Here is a 15,176-nt window from a genome sequence, read left to right as displayed (position 1 = left end):
ATGAATGGAGGCAACCATACCAACACATTAGAAAGAAACAAAGGTCCTTTTTACATTGGAAAGCAGACCTCAAAGCTATGGAGAGTTACCTCAGCAGAAAGGAAGTGTGAATAGTAGTCGTTAAATTGAAGTACTTTTAATTTTTGTTCCTAACTTTATACTATAAATGTTTCACATCATATTTGAAGATGAAAGTCCAGTTGTGGACTATGAAATTAAACCTCCCCAGGTGGTATTATTGTTTCATCTTTCTTTAGGAGAAGCATGAGACAACTAATTTTTAAAATAATTAAACTCACAGCATTATCCAACAAATTTAAAACATTGCAATGTAAATTTTAAAAAAATGTCATTTTATATGACCTATGCAGTGTATTGTCACAGTGAATCAGAGTGGAAATTTGTCAGTTGTCCAGATAATTCAAAAAACAAAACAGCTAAATATGACCATATAAGAAATAATACTGAACAATTCAGGTCTCAGAGTAGGCTTTCACTAAGAAAAGTTCTTCCCATTTATTAAATTAATGCCTATACTCCTAAGCATAGCTAATTCTTTCTTCAAACATACATGTTCTCAGAATATAGCCATGACCTTAGTCATGTTTATTGGTATTTGGAAATATTTTAAGAACACAGTGATTCTGAAGTGCTTCAAAATGACTACATATTTTTACACTGAGCTTTCTTTTTCTCTGGGGATATTCAGTGGCAAAATAAATTAAAGTTGTAATCTGTATCAATTTATATAACTTTGCCCCTGTGCATATGAGGGAGTGGCTATTACCAGGCAATTAATGCCTTTTATTATTTTTGGTAATGAATGTGGTAAAACATCCTTCCAGTAATATAACATAATAGCTCCATTATGAAACAACTATTGCTTTTAGAAAAAGAGGCCGTATTTGCACATTTAAAGTGAAGTGCTATGGGGGGTGGGGAGATTGAGAGATGTTGGTTGAAGGACACAAAATTCCACAAACAGGAGTTATAAGTTCAAGAAATCTATTGTATATCATGGTGACTATAGTTCATAAATTGTACTTAAAAATTGCTAAGGAAGTGGATGTTAAGTTTTTTCACCCTCTAAAAAAATCATAAGCATGTGAGGTGATTGATATATATGTTAATTAGCTAGACTTAGTTATTCCACTGTGTATACACACATAAATATATACAATTTTTATTTGACAATTAAAAAGCAATAAAACGAAGTGCTAAATTGAGGCAACCATACCAACAAGTTAGAAAGAAACAAATACTCTTTTTTACCTTGGGTAGCAGACCTCAAAGCTATGGAGAATTACCTCAGCAGAAAGGAAGTTCCCAATAGTAGGTGTTAAAAAGAAGACATGTCAAAGCACATGTTGTCAAATAGTTATGTAGGCGAGTAACTGGAGAATCAGAGAGAACCCCCAGGTTTTAAAAGCGGAATGAAAAGAGGGAAACCTGGTGCTGATTGCCACCTTTGAGGCACACAAAGTGGCAGACCTGATCCCTGGATGCCGAGCTCTAAAGGTCACATGTTTTGGGAACTCAGCCTACTGGTCTCATTTCATGGGACATTGCCCTACCTTCTCTGGGAAAGCCCTACAGCTTCAACCCGATGAAATTATCTTAGCTACTTTCTTAAGAATGTAGGAGCCTGAAGAATACCATGGAAAGTCTGATGAACTGGATATCAAGACACTGGGTTTGGACCCATGGTGAGAAATGGAGTCACCCTTTTAGCCCTCTGTTTATTCATCTGTGCAATAAAGAAACGGACTAGATGATCTCTACAGATGTTTATGGCACCAGACTCTGAAACTTGAAATTTGAAAGTAGTATATAATGTTTGCAAACATTTCTGACATGAGGGATATTTTCAACCTGAGATCTTTCTTGAAGAATAGCATATTATAAACTTTACTGGAAAACCAGTAATTCTGTGGGGCATATGATTAAAGACCTGGCAGTAATAGCCAGATATTCTTTAGAATTCCAGGGAAGTGTAACTCAAAAATGAGCCATGTCTTCCAAGCTTCAGAGAATGAAGTTGAGATCTCTTGTATCCATTTTCAGAAGCCAAAGTGTCCACGTGTTTCCTGTGGGCTTGAGTCAACATGGTATGTATATCTAGTATCTGCTCCTTGAGAAATAAAAGTTCAACCTTTCTAACTTTCATGAGACTAAGAACAAAAGATACCCATTCTTGTATTTAGTAAAGTTGGGGCTTCAAAACTAGAACTTTCTCATGTTCATCCTATTATATAGTTAATGTATATTTCAATGTGCAGTAATATATAGCCTATTTAATAGAGGAAATTACTAGCATTATTAATTACAATATCCTTTTTGGTGATTAGGACCCCCAAATCCTCCTGCCTAGGATAGGTGAATGCTTCAACAATAGATTTCTGGAAGAAAATGAGCAATAATACATATTTTGTTAGGGTTCTTAGCTTAGTTAGAAATTTTGTTACTTTGTTTATTCTAAAGAATATTTGAAAATCACTTCCTGCAGAGCTGACAGTAAATTTACCATTAGACTCACCCATTTTGTTTCAAGCAAATGGAAATAATAAATAAAATGGAAATAATAAATAAAATGTAGAAAGAAACAACCAGAAAACATGACTAGACCCCCAAACTAGGTAAACATTTTGAGGCAAAAAATTCAAAAGCCAATTTTAGGCTGTTACAACAGAGTAACACAGACCGAGTAATTATAATGAACAGAAATTTATTTTGCTCATGGTTCTGGAGGCTGGGAAGTCCAAGGTTGAGGGGACACATCTGGTGAGGGCCTTCCTGTTTTGTCATGACATAGCAAGAGGCATCACATGGTGAGAAAACTTGTGAGAGCTGAACTCCTCCTTCATAAGGACATTACTCCTTTGATAATGGCATTAATCTATTCACGGAGGCTCTGCACTCATGAATAGATTAATGTCATTAATCTGTTATGGAAGAAATGTCCTTATGAAGGATGAGCTCAGCTCTCACATGTTTTCTCACCATGAGATGCCTCCCACCATGTCATGTGGGAGGTATGACATGGCAGGAGGGGTGCAGAGCCCTCATGACCTAATCACCTTTGAGAGTTCCCATCTCTCAACACTGTTGCTTTGGGGATTAAGTTCCCAACATACGTGAACACATTCAAACCATAACAAAAAGACACAAAGTGATAAGCAGAGTTGGTACCATGGGCTTGCTGGGCTCTGGGTTGGAAGATGGCCATAAGGCTTTGGGCTCCTACAGGGGAATAAGACTAAAAGTCCTGAGCTGGGCTCACTTACTGAAAGGCTTTTCTGGGGCTCTCATGCCTACAAGGAGAGTGAAATGATTGCTGTTGACTTGCTTCCCTGACTATATCTTTATTAAAGCTTTTGCCCTGAACAAGCAGGAGGAAAAAGCCATAGACTCATGACCAAGAACTGGGCTAGATGGTCCTCTGACTTTGTACTGGGATTTGCATTATCTCTGCTATCATAGCAGAGCAGGAGCTCTGAAATACACACATAAGAACAGGTAGTGGATTGAGACATGTGCATGTGGCGATGGGAGGGGCAGGTGCAAATGGAAAAGTGTTAGCAGGGAAGATAAGGGAGTAATTGCTTATATACTAAAAGACATTATTATTATTTAGTAATAATAATGGAAGTAAGGATACCTCCCAAAACAAATATATGTCAAATCAGGGTTCTCTCAACAAGAGAGAAGGGAGAATGGTATTGGGTAGACAACTAGAAGTATCTTATACAAAATAATGAGGCATTTAAAAATCATATTATTTCATTCAAACTACAACATATACATATTGTTCCACAGAGAAATGTTACCAAATCCTTTTTTAAATAAAATGTCTGAGAGAATAGATGGCCTTACTAACAAAACTGGACAAAGATATGATAAGAAAATGAGGTTATTGACCAGATCAGTTGGAAACATTGATGAAAAAAATCTTAAATAGATTTCAGTCTATATTAGTCCATTTCCACACTGCTATAAGGAACTACTGAGACTGGGTAATTTATAAAGAAAAAAGGTTTAATTGACTCACAATTCTGCATGGCTGGGGAGGCCTCAGGAAACATACAATCATGGCAGAAGGCGAAGAGGAAGCCAGGCACGTCTTAACATGGCGGCAGGAGTTGGGGGCGGAACTGCCACACACTTTTAAAACATCAGCTCTCATAAGAATTCACTCACTATCATGGGAACAGCAAAGGAGAAACTGTCCCCATATTCCAGTCAGCTCCCGCCAGGTGTGTCGACACTTGGGGATTACAATTTGAGATGAGGTTTGGGTGGGGACACAGAGCCAAACCATATCACAGTATAATTTAGAAAAAGATACAGGTAGGAGGGATTTATCCTAGAATTGAAGTTCAGAAATTCTGTCAATTGAAACATACCACGTTAGCAGATAAAGGGAGAAAAAAATACATGATGATCTCAATGAATGTAGAAAAAGCATTCAATAAAATTTCACCTAATTCACTGTGAAAATTAAAATAACCAATGCACACATATACCTATACAGGTTTGTATAGGTATATGTATATGGGTATACACATATACCTATACAGGTTTACATATACCTATGTAACAAACCTACACGTTCTGCACTTATATCTGGAACTTAAAGTAAAATAATTTAAAAAAAAGAAAATCCAAATAGATGGAAACTTCCTTAATTTGATTAAGTGTAGTCATCAAAACTCTGCATAAACATACATAATGGATAAATTTTAGAAGCTTTCCCACTGAAGACTAAAACAAGATAAAGATGTCTACTATAGTTACTTCTCACAAACATTATTTTCTTGGTCCTAGCCAATCTAACAAGACAAAAGGGGAGAAAAGGGCACGAGCATTTGAAAGGAAGAGGCCAAATATACTTATTTGTTAGCAGTATGATTATATACTTAGAAATCTTAAAAGAATTTGTAGATATAGTAATAAAACTACCAACAGAGATCAGCAAGATTGCTAGACTCAAGAGATCAACTTAAAAAATTAGTAACCTTAATATACCTAAGTAATAATAAATTAGAAAATGTAATAGGAAAAGATCCTAATCAAATACTACAATGTATGTAGAAATAAATATAATAAAATATGTTCAAGATTATGAAAGCAAATTATGAAATATTATATAGGGCCACATAAATGACCTGAATAAGTGTAAACAGATATCACATTATGGATGGAAACAGTTAATATTGTAAAAATAGCAATTTTCCATCAATAATTTAAAAATCCAATTTCATTCAATCAACATCCCAACAAGAGGCTTTTCATCAGACTTGACAAGCTGATTCTAAAATTTCTTTAGTAGAGCAAAGGCTTAAGAATAATTAAGACAATTAAGAAGCATGAAATATCTTCTTTGTGCTTCTTCTTAATTGCCTTAGAGGTTGAGATATTTATAGAGTCAAAGAGATTGAGACATTTATAAAGTCATAGTAATTTATACAAAATGACATTCATATTATAGACCAATGAAATAAGAATATACAGCCTAGAAACAGGTGTATATAAATATAGAAACAAGAAAAGGCAGAGGTAATATTAAAAGTAGCAGAAATAGGATAGGCTATCAAATACATGGTGTTAGGATGATTCTTTTTCCATATTTAAAAATAAAATTTGATGCTTACAACATGTGCAAAAAATATATTCATTAGATTTATTTTAATGCAAATTTTAATACAAATCTTAAAACCTTGAAGAAAATAAAGGATATATCCTCATCAACATGCTGTAGGAACATACTTTTTTTTTCTTTTTTTTTTTCCGAGACAGAGTCTTGCTCTGTCGCCCAGGGTGGAGTGCAGTGTAGTGATCTTGGCTCACTGCAACCTCTGCCTCCTGAGTTCAAGCAATTCTCCTGCCTAAGCCTCCTGAGTAGCTGGGATTACAGGCATCCGCCACGACACCAGGCCAACTTTTTTTGTATTTTTAGTAGAGACGGGGGTTTCACTAAGTTGGTCAGGCTGGTCTCAAACTCCTGACCTCATGATCTGCCTGCCTCAGCCTCCCAAAGTAAGGAACATACTTTAAAAAATACATCAGAGAAAGGGTGAGCATTAATGGAAAAAATTAGTAAATTTGACTTTGTTAAAATTAAAACTTCAGTTTAATAAAATACACAACAAAAATGAAAATACAAGTCATGTTGTGAGAAGATATTTGTGAAGCATATTGCCAACAAATAATTACAATCCAGACTTTCTAAGAATTCCTACAAATAAATTAAAAAGACAATCTACTAGAAAAAATAGTAAAGAATATGAACCATTAATTTGCAGAAGAGAAAACTAGATAATTATTAAATACAAAAACACTGATTAATCTTACTAATAGTGGTAACCAGAGTAATGAAAGTGAAACCAATAAGATAACTTTTACAACCCCTGGATTGGAAAAAAATGACATGAAGTTGAACAATACCAAATCTTGGCAAAGATATGGAGCAAAGGAAAATTTCAAACACTTGATAGAAATGTGAATTGTTATAGCCAAATTTGAAAGAACTTTGACAATGTGTAGTATTACTATAAAGATTCACATATTCTTCAAGTCAGCAATTTCATTTCTAGGTAGTATATACTCCAGAGAATTTCACACATATGTGTATAGGAAAATAAGTACAAGAAATTCATTTGAAGCATTATTTGTAATAGCAAAAACCAAATATATTCCATGTTCTTACTGTCACGTGAAAGCTTAAAAAAATTGAAATTCACGGAGATAGAGAGTAGAATGATGGTTACCAGAGGCTGGGAAGGGTGGTGGAGGGGGAGGATAAAGAGGAGGTGCTTAAGAGGCACAAAAATACAGTTGTGTAGAAGGAATAAGGTCTAGTGTTTGGTAACACAATAGGGTGACTATAGTTAAGAATAGCTTATTGCATATTTCCACATAATTAAGAGAGTGGAACTGGAATGCTCCTAATACAAAGAAATGATAAATATTTGAGGTGGTGGATATCTCAATTACCCTGATTTGATGATTACATATTTATGCTTGTATCAAAATATCATATGTACCCCTTGTATTACTCTGCTCTTGTATTGCTAGAAAGAAATACCCGAGACTGGGTAATTTATAAGGAAAGAGGTTTAATTGACTCACGGTTCTGCAGGCTTCATAGGAAGCGTGGCGCTGACCCCTGCTCAGCTTCTAGGGAGGCTTCAGGAATGTTACAATCATGGCAGAAGGTGAAGAGGCAGCAGGAACATCTCATGGCGAAAGCAAGAATAAGAGAGAGAGATAGGGGAGGTGCCACACACTTTTAAATGGCTAGATCTCCTGAGAACTCACTCACTATCGTGAGGACAGAACTTACTCACTATCTAGAGGGCAGGGTCTTGTTATGTTGCCCAGGCTGGTCTCAAACCCCTGGGCTAAAGGAATCTCTCCTTTTCAGCCTCCTTAGCAGCTGAGATTACAGGTGTGAGCCACTGTGCCTAGCTGGATTTTTAAATAAATATCTCCTTACACATTTTTCCTAGTTTTATCATTTGTGATAAATATTCTTAAATAATATATTGTGTAGTTTTGTCTTTATTAATTACATGTAAATTGATTCATACTGCATATGGTGTTCTGTGACCTGCTTCTTACACTCAAATTTGGGTTTTTGACATTTATCTATGTTGATATATAAATTGTACTCAATTTATTCACTACTGTTTAATAATCTATTGCAAAAATTTACTGTATACTAATACTGGTTCATTTTCATGTTGCTGATAAAGACTTCTCTGAGACTGGGCAATTTACAAAAGAAAGAGGTTTAATGGAGAACTCAGAGTTCCATGTGGCTTGGGAAGCCTCACAATCATGGTGGAAGGCAAGGAGGAGCAAGTCACATCTTATGTGGATGGCCACAGGCAAAGAGAAAGCTTATGTTGGGAAACTCCCGTTTTTAAAACCATCAGATCTCATGAGACTTATTCATTGTCACGAGAACAGCATGGGAAAGACCCACCCCCTTGATTCAGTCATTTCCCACCAGGCCTCCCACAACACGTGGGAATTATGGGAGCTACAAGATGAGATTTGGGTGGGGACACAGAGCCAAACCATATCAATAGCATTATTATAGTTTATTCATTCTATAGTTAAGGTCATTCGAGCTGTTTAACTTTTTGATATTAAAAAATGCAGCTTTGAACATGTCTCCTGGTACATATGTGTACAAGAAGTTCTCTAAAGTATATACCTGATAGTGAAACTGCTAGTCACAGGGTTTATGCAGGTTTAACTTTACTAAGTAATACCACAGCGTTTTTCTGATTGTACTCATTTATATTTCTACTGATAAAGGATGACGAAATTCCTATTTCCAAGTATTTTTTTCGAGCACACTGCCTTGTCAATTTTTAAATTGGCCAATATGTGATATGTATATTGAAATCTTATTTTCATTTTCATTTCCCTGATTCCTGATGACAATAAGCCATTAATGTTTCTGCTTCTGTGAAATGTCTGTTATTTATTTTGCGCATTTTTTTCTAATTGGTTGCTTATCTTTTTCTTATAGATTTATAGGAGTTTTACATACATGTTGGTTACTAATCTTTTGTTATATGTGCTGCAAATATCTCCTCTTATTTTTGACTCACCTTTCCACTCTTTCATGGTTTCTTTTGATGAACAGAAGCTCTTAATTTTAATGTTGAAAAATTACCATTTATTCCTTTGTTGTTTTGTTGTCATGCTTTGCTTATTAAATTCTTCACTTTCCTGAAATCATAACAAAATATTGTTACATGTTGTCTTTTAAACATTTAAAATTTTCCCTTTTACATTTATTTCTCTAACTTACCAGAAATTAATTTCTAGTGGTTTTTATTAGAGTGTGAGGTAGAGATTCATATTTTTCTATATAATCTATCACCCCAGCATTTACTGACTAGCTTACTCTTTTCCCAGCGATTTACTGTCCGAGAAAAACCAAGTTTTTATATATGCATGGCTTTGTTTCCTGACTCTGTCTTCTATTGATTACATTGATTATTTCTTCCTTTACCAATGCCATACTGTCTTAATTAGTATAGCTTTATAATAGATCTTTATATGTGGTAGGATATGTTTTCAAACCTTGTTCTTCATACTTAGAATATCTTGGCTATTTTTGGATTATTGAATTATCATAAAACATTTTTAATTATCTTGCTACATTCTACGAAAAATCCTCTATATCATTTTAGGAATAACTGACATATTTTTGCTGTTGAGTCTTTCAATGCAAGAATGTGAAATAGCCCTTGATTCATTTAGGTCTTTTAAATTGTTTTTCAAAATGTACTCCTAGGCACTTTATATATTTTGTTGTTCTTGTTAATACTATCTTTTTGAAAGTATGTGTTTTAATTTACTGTTGCTGGTAAAGAAAGACATAATTGCATATCATTATTTTTTGTAACTGCCATTTTGTTAAACTTGCTTTTAAAGGCCAATAATTTACATATAGTTTTTTATATATTCCATGTGAACAATAATATCTGTAAATGGTGACAATTTTCTTTCTTTCAATCTCTTTGTAACTTCCTTTCTTCCTATACTTAAACCTTTTGTTTCTTTTTCTTGTCTTTACTCTACTGTCTGGGAACTCTAATACAATGTTGAATAGAAATGGTAATAGGTAACATTCTTTTTTTTTTTTTCTGGTCTCTTTTTTTTATTATACTTTAAGTTTTAGGGTACATGTTCTCATTGTGCAGGTTAGTTACATATGTATACATGTGCCATGCTGGTGCACTGCACCCACTAACTCGTAATCTAGCATTAGGTATATCTCCCAATGCTATCCCTCCCCCCTCCCCCCACCCCATAACAGTCCCCAGAGTGTGATGTTCTCCTTCCTGTGTCCATGTGATCTCATTGTTCAATTCCCACCTATGAGTGAGAATATGCGGTGTTTGGTTTTTTGTTCTTGCAATAGTTTACTGAGAATGATGTTTTCCGATTTCATCCATGTCCCTACAAAGGACAGGAACTCATCATTTTTTGTGGCTGCATAGTATTCCATGGTGTATATGTGACACATTTGCTTAATCCGGTCTATCATTGTTGGACATTTGGGTTGGTTCCAAGTCTTTGCTACTGTGAATAATGCCGCAATAAACATACGTGTGCATGTGTCTTTATAGCAGCATGATTTATAGTCCTTTGGGTATATACCCAGTAATGGGATGGCTGGGTCAAATGGTATTTCCAGTTCTAGATCCCTGAGGAATCGCCACACTGACTTCCACAATGGTTGAACTAGTTTACAGTCCCACCAACAGTGTAAAAGTGTTCCTATTTCTCCACATCGTCTCCAGCACCTGTTGTTTCCTGACTTTTTAATGATTGCCATTCTAAGTGGTGTGAGATGGTATCTCATTGTGGTTTTGATTTGCATTTCTCTGATGGCCAGTGATGATGAGCATTTTTTCATGTGTTTTTTGGCTGCATAAATGTCTTCTTTTGAGAAGTGTCTGCTCATGTCCTTTGCCCACTTTTTGATGGGGTTGTTTGTTTTTTTCTTGTAAATTTGTTTGAGTTCATTGTAGATTCTGGATATTAGCCCTTTGTCAGGTGAGTAGGTTGCGAAAATTTTCTCCCATTTTGTAGGTTGCCTGTTCACTCTGATGGTAGTTTCTTTTGCTGTGCAGAAGCTCTTTAGTTTAATTAGATCCCATTTGTCAATTTTGTCTTTTGTTGCCATTGCTTTTGGTGTTTTAGACATGAAGTCCTTGCCCATGCCTATGTGCTGAATGGTAATGCCTAGGTTTTCTTCTAGGGTTTTTATGGTTTTAGGTCTAACGTTTAAGTCTTTAAACCATGTTGAATTGATTTTTGTATAAGGTGTAAGGAAGGGATCCAGTTTCAGCTTTCTACATATGGCTAGCCAGTTTTCCCAGCACCATTTATTAAATAGGGAATCCTTTCCCCATTGCTTGTTTTTCTCAGGTTTGTCAAAGATCAGATAGTTGTACATATGCGGCGTTATTTCTGAGGGCTCTGTTCTGTTCCATTGATCTATATCTCTGTTTTGGTACCAGTACCATGCTGTTTTGGTTACTGTCACCTTGTAGTATAGTTTGAAGTCAGGTAGTGTGATGCCTCCAGCTTTGTTCTTTTGGCTTAGGATTGACTTGGCAATGCGGGCTCTTTTTTGGTTCCATATGAACTTTAAAGTAGTTTTTTCCAATTCTGTGAAGAAAGGCATTGGTAGCTTGATGGGGATGGCATTGAATCTGTAAATTACCTTGGGCAGTATGGCCATTTTCACGATATTGATTCTTCCTACCCATGAGCATGGAATGCTCTTCCATTTGTTTGTATCCTCTTTTATTTCCTTGAGCAGTGGTTTGTAGTTCTCCTTGAAGAGGTCCTTCACATCCCTTGTAAGTTGGATTCCTAGGTATTTTATTCTCTTTGAAGCAATTGTGAATGGGAGTTCACTCATGATTTGGCTCTCTGTATGTCTGTTGTTGGTGTATAAGAATGCTTGTGATTTTTGTACATTGATTTTGCATCCTGAGACTTTGCTGAAGTTGCTTATCAGCTTAAGGAGATTTTGGGCTGAGACAATGGGGTTTTCTAGATATACAATCATGTCGTCTGCAAACAGGGACAATTTGACTTCCTCTTTTCCTAATTGAATACCCTTTATTTCCTTCTCCTGCCTAATTGCCCTGGCCAGAACTTCCAACACTATGTTGAATAGGAGTGGTGAGAGAGGGCATCCCTGTTTTGTGCCAGTTTTCAAAGGGAATGCTTCCAGTTTTTGCCCATTCAGTATGATATTGGCTGTGGGTTTGTCATAGATAGCTCTTATTATTTTGAAATACGTCCCATCAATACCTAATTTATTGAGAGTTTTTAGCATGAAGGGTTGTTGAATTTTGTCAAAGGCTTTTTCTGCATCTATTGAGATAATCATGTGGTTTTTGTCTTTGGCTCTGTTTATATGCTGGATTACATTTATTGATTTGTGTATATTGAACCAGCCTTGCATCACAGGGATGAAGCCCACTTGATCATGGTGGATAAGCTTTTTGATGTGCTGCTGGATTTGTTTTGCCAGTATTTTATTGAGGATTTTTGCATCAATATTCATCAAGGATATTGGTCTAAAATTCTCTTTTTTGGTTGTGTCTCTGCCTGGCTTTGGTATCAGAATGATGCTGGCCTCATAAAATGAGTTAGGGAGGATTCCCTCTTTTTTTATTGATTGGAATAGTTTCAGAAGGAATGGTACCAGTTCCTCCTTGTACCTCTGGTAGAATTCAGCTATGAATCCATCTGGTCCTGGACTCTTTTTGGTTGGTAAGCTATTGATTATTGCCACAATTTCAGAACCTGTTATTGGTCTATTCAGAGATTCAACTTCTTCCTGGTTTAGTCTTGGGAGAGTGTATGTGTCAAGGAATTTATCCATTGCTTCTAGATTTTCTAGTTTATTTGCGTAGAGGTGTTTGTAGTATTCTCTGATGGTAGTTTGTATTTCTGTGGGATCGGTGGTGATATCCCCTTTATCATTTTTTATTGCATCTATTAGATTCTTCTCTCTTTTTTTCTTTATTAGTCTTGCTAGCGGTCTATCAATTTTGTTGATCCTTTCAAAAAACCAGCTCCTGGATTAATTTTTTGAAGGGTTTTTTGTGTCTCTATTTCCTTCAGTTCTGCTCTGATCTTAGTTATTTCTTGCCTTCTGCTAGCTTTTGAATGTGTTTGCTCTTGCTTTTCTAGTTCTTTTAATTGTGATGTTAGGGTGTCAATTTTGGATCTTTCCTGCTTTCTCTTGTGGGCATTTAGTGCTATAAATTTCCCTGTACACACTGCTTTAAATGTGTCCCAGAGATTCTGGTAGGTTGTGTCTTTGTTCTCATTGGTTTCAAAGAACATCTTTATTTCTGCCTTCATTTCATTATGTACCCAGTAGTCATTCAGGAGCAGATTGTTCAGTTTCCATGTAGTTGAGCGGTTTTGAGTGAGATTCTTAATCCTGAGTTCTAGTTTGATTGCACTGTGGTCTGAGAGATAGTTTGTTATAATTTCTGTTCTTTTACATTTGCTGAGGAGAGCTTTACTTCCAAGTATGTGGTCAATTTTGGAATGGGTGTGGTGTGGTGCTGAAAAAAATGTATATTCTGTTAATTTGGGGTGGAGAGTTCTGTAGATGTCTATTAGGTCCGCTTGCTGCAGAGCTGAGTTCAATTCCTGGGTATCCTTGTTGACTTTCTGTCTCGTTGATCTGTCTAATGTTGACAGTGGGCTGTTAAAGTCTCCTATTATTAATGTGTGGGAGTCTAAGTCTCTTTGTAGGTCACTCAGGACTTGCTTTATGAATCTGGGTGCTCCTGTATTGGGTACGTATATATTTAGGATAGTTAGCTCTTCTTGTTGAATTGATCCCTTTACCATTATGTAATGGCCTTCTTTGTCTCTTTTGATCTTTGTTGGTTTAAAGTCTGTTTTATCAGAGACTAGGATTGCAACCCCTGCCTTTTTTTGTTTTCCATTTGCTTGGCAGATCTTCCTCCATCCTTTTATTTTGAGCCTATGTGCGTCTCTGCACATGAGATGGGTTTCCTGAATACAGCACACTGATGGGTCTTGACTCTTTATCCAATTTGCCAGTCTGTGTCTTTTAGTTGGAGCATTTAGTCCATTTACATTTAAAGTTAATATTGTTATGTGTGAATTTGATCCTGTCATTATGATGTTAGCTGGTTATTTTGCTCGTTAGTTGATGCAGTTTCTTCCTAGTCTCGATGGTCTTTACATTTTGGCATGATTTTGCAGTGGCTGGTACCGGTTGTTCCTTTCCATGTTTAGCGCTTCCTTCAGGAGCTCTTTTAGGGCAGGCCTGGTGGTGACAAAATCTCTCAGCATTTACTTGTCTGTAAAGTATTTTATTTCTCCTTCGCTTATGAAGCTTAGTTTGGCTGGATATGAAATTCTGGGTTGAAAATTCTTTTCTTTAAGAATGTTGAATATTGGCCCCCACTCTCTTCTGGCTTGTAGGGTTTCTGCCGAGAGATCCGCTGTTAGTCTGATGGGCTTCCCTTTGAGGGTAACCTGACCTTTCTCTCTGGCTGCCCTTAACATTTTTTCCTTCATTTCAACTTTGGTGAATCTGACAATTATGTGTCTTGGAGTTGCTCTTCTCGAGGAGTATCTTTGTGGCATTCTCTGTATTTCCTGAATCTGAACGTTGGCCTGCCTTGCTAGATTGGAGAAGTTCTCCTGGATAATATCCTGCAGAGTGTTTTCCAACTTGGTTCCATTCTCCCCATCACTTTCAGGTACACCAATCAGACGTAGATTTGGTCTTTTCACATAGTCCCATATTTCTTGGAGGCTTTGCTCATTTCTTTTTATTCTTTTTTCTCTAAACTTCCCTTCTCGCTTCATTTCAATCCTTTCATCTTCCATTGCTGCTACCCTTTCTTCCAGTTGATCGCATCGGCTCCTGAGGCTTCTGCATTCTTCACGTAGTTCTCGAGCCTTGGTTTTCAGCTCCATCAGCTCCTTTAAGCACTTCTCTGTATTGGTTACTCTAGTTATACATTCTTCTAATTTTTTTTCAAAGTTTTCAACTTCTTTGCCTTTGGTTCGAATGTCCTCCCGTAGCTCAGAGTAATTTGATCGTCTGAAGCCTTCTTCTCTCAGCTCGTCAAAGTCATTCTCCATCCAGCTTTGTTCCGTTGCTGGTGAGGAACTGCGTTCCTTTGGAGGAGGAGAGGCGCTCTGCTTTTTAGAATTTCCAGTTTTTCTGTTCTGTTTTTTCCCCATCTTTGTGGTTTTATCTACTTTTGGTCTTTGATGATGGTGATGTACAGATGGGTTTTTGGTGTGGATGTCCTTTCTGTTTGTTAGTTTTCCTTCTAACAGACAGGACCCTCAGCTGCAGGTCTGTTGGAATACCCTGCCGTGTGAGGTGTCAGCGTGCCCCTGCTGGGCGGTGCCTCCCAGTTAGACTGCTCAGGGGTCAGGGGTCAGGGAGCCACTTGAGGAGGCAGTCTGCCCGTTCTCAGATCTCCAGCTGCGTGCTGGGAGAACCACTGCTCTCTTCAAAGCTGTCAGACAGGGACATTTAAGTGTGCAGAGGTTACTGCTGTCTTTTTGTTTGTCTGTGCCCTGCCCCCAGAGGTGGAGCCTACAGAGGCAGGCAGGCC

This window comes from Pan troglodytes, chromosome 5 (genome assembly GCF_028858775.2).
Source record: "Pan troglodytes isolate AG18354 chromosome 5, NHGRI_mPanTro3-v2.0_pri, whole genome shotgun sequence".
NCBI classification, from domain to species: domain Eukaryota; kingdom Metazoa; phylum Chordata; class Mammalia; order Primates; family Hominidae; genus Pan; species Pan troglodytes.
The sequence above is the reverse complement of the archived record's forward strand: the minus strand, read 5'-3'. Positions refer to the sequence as shown.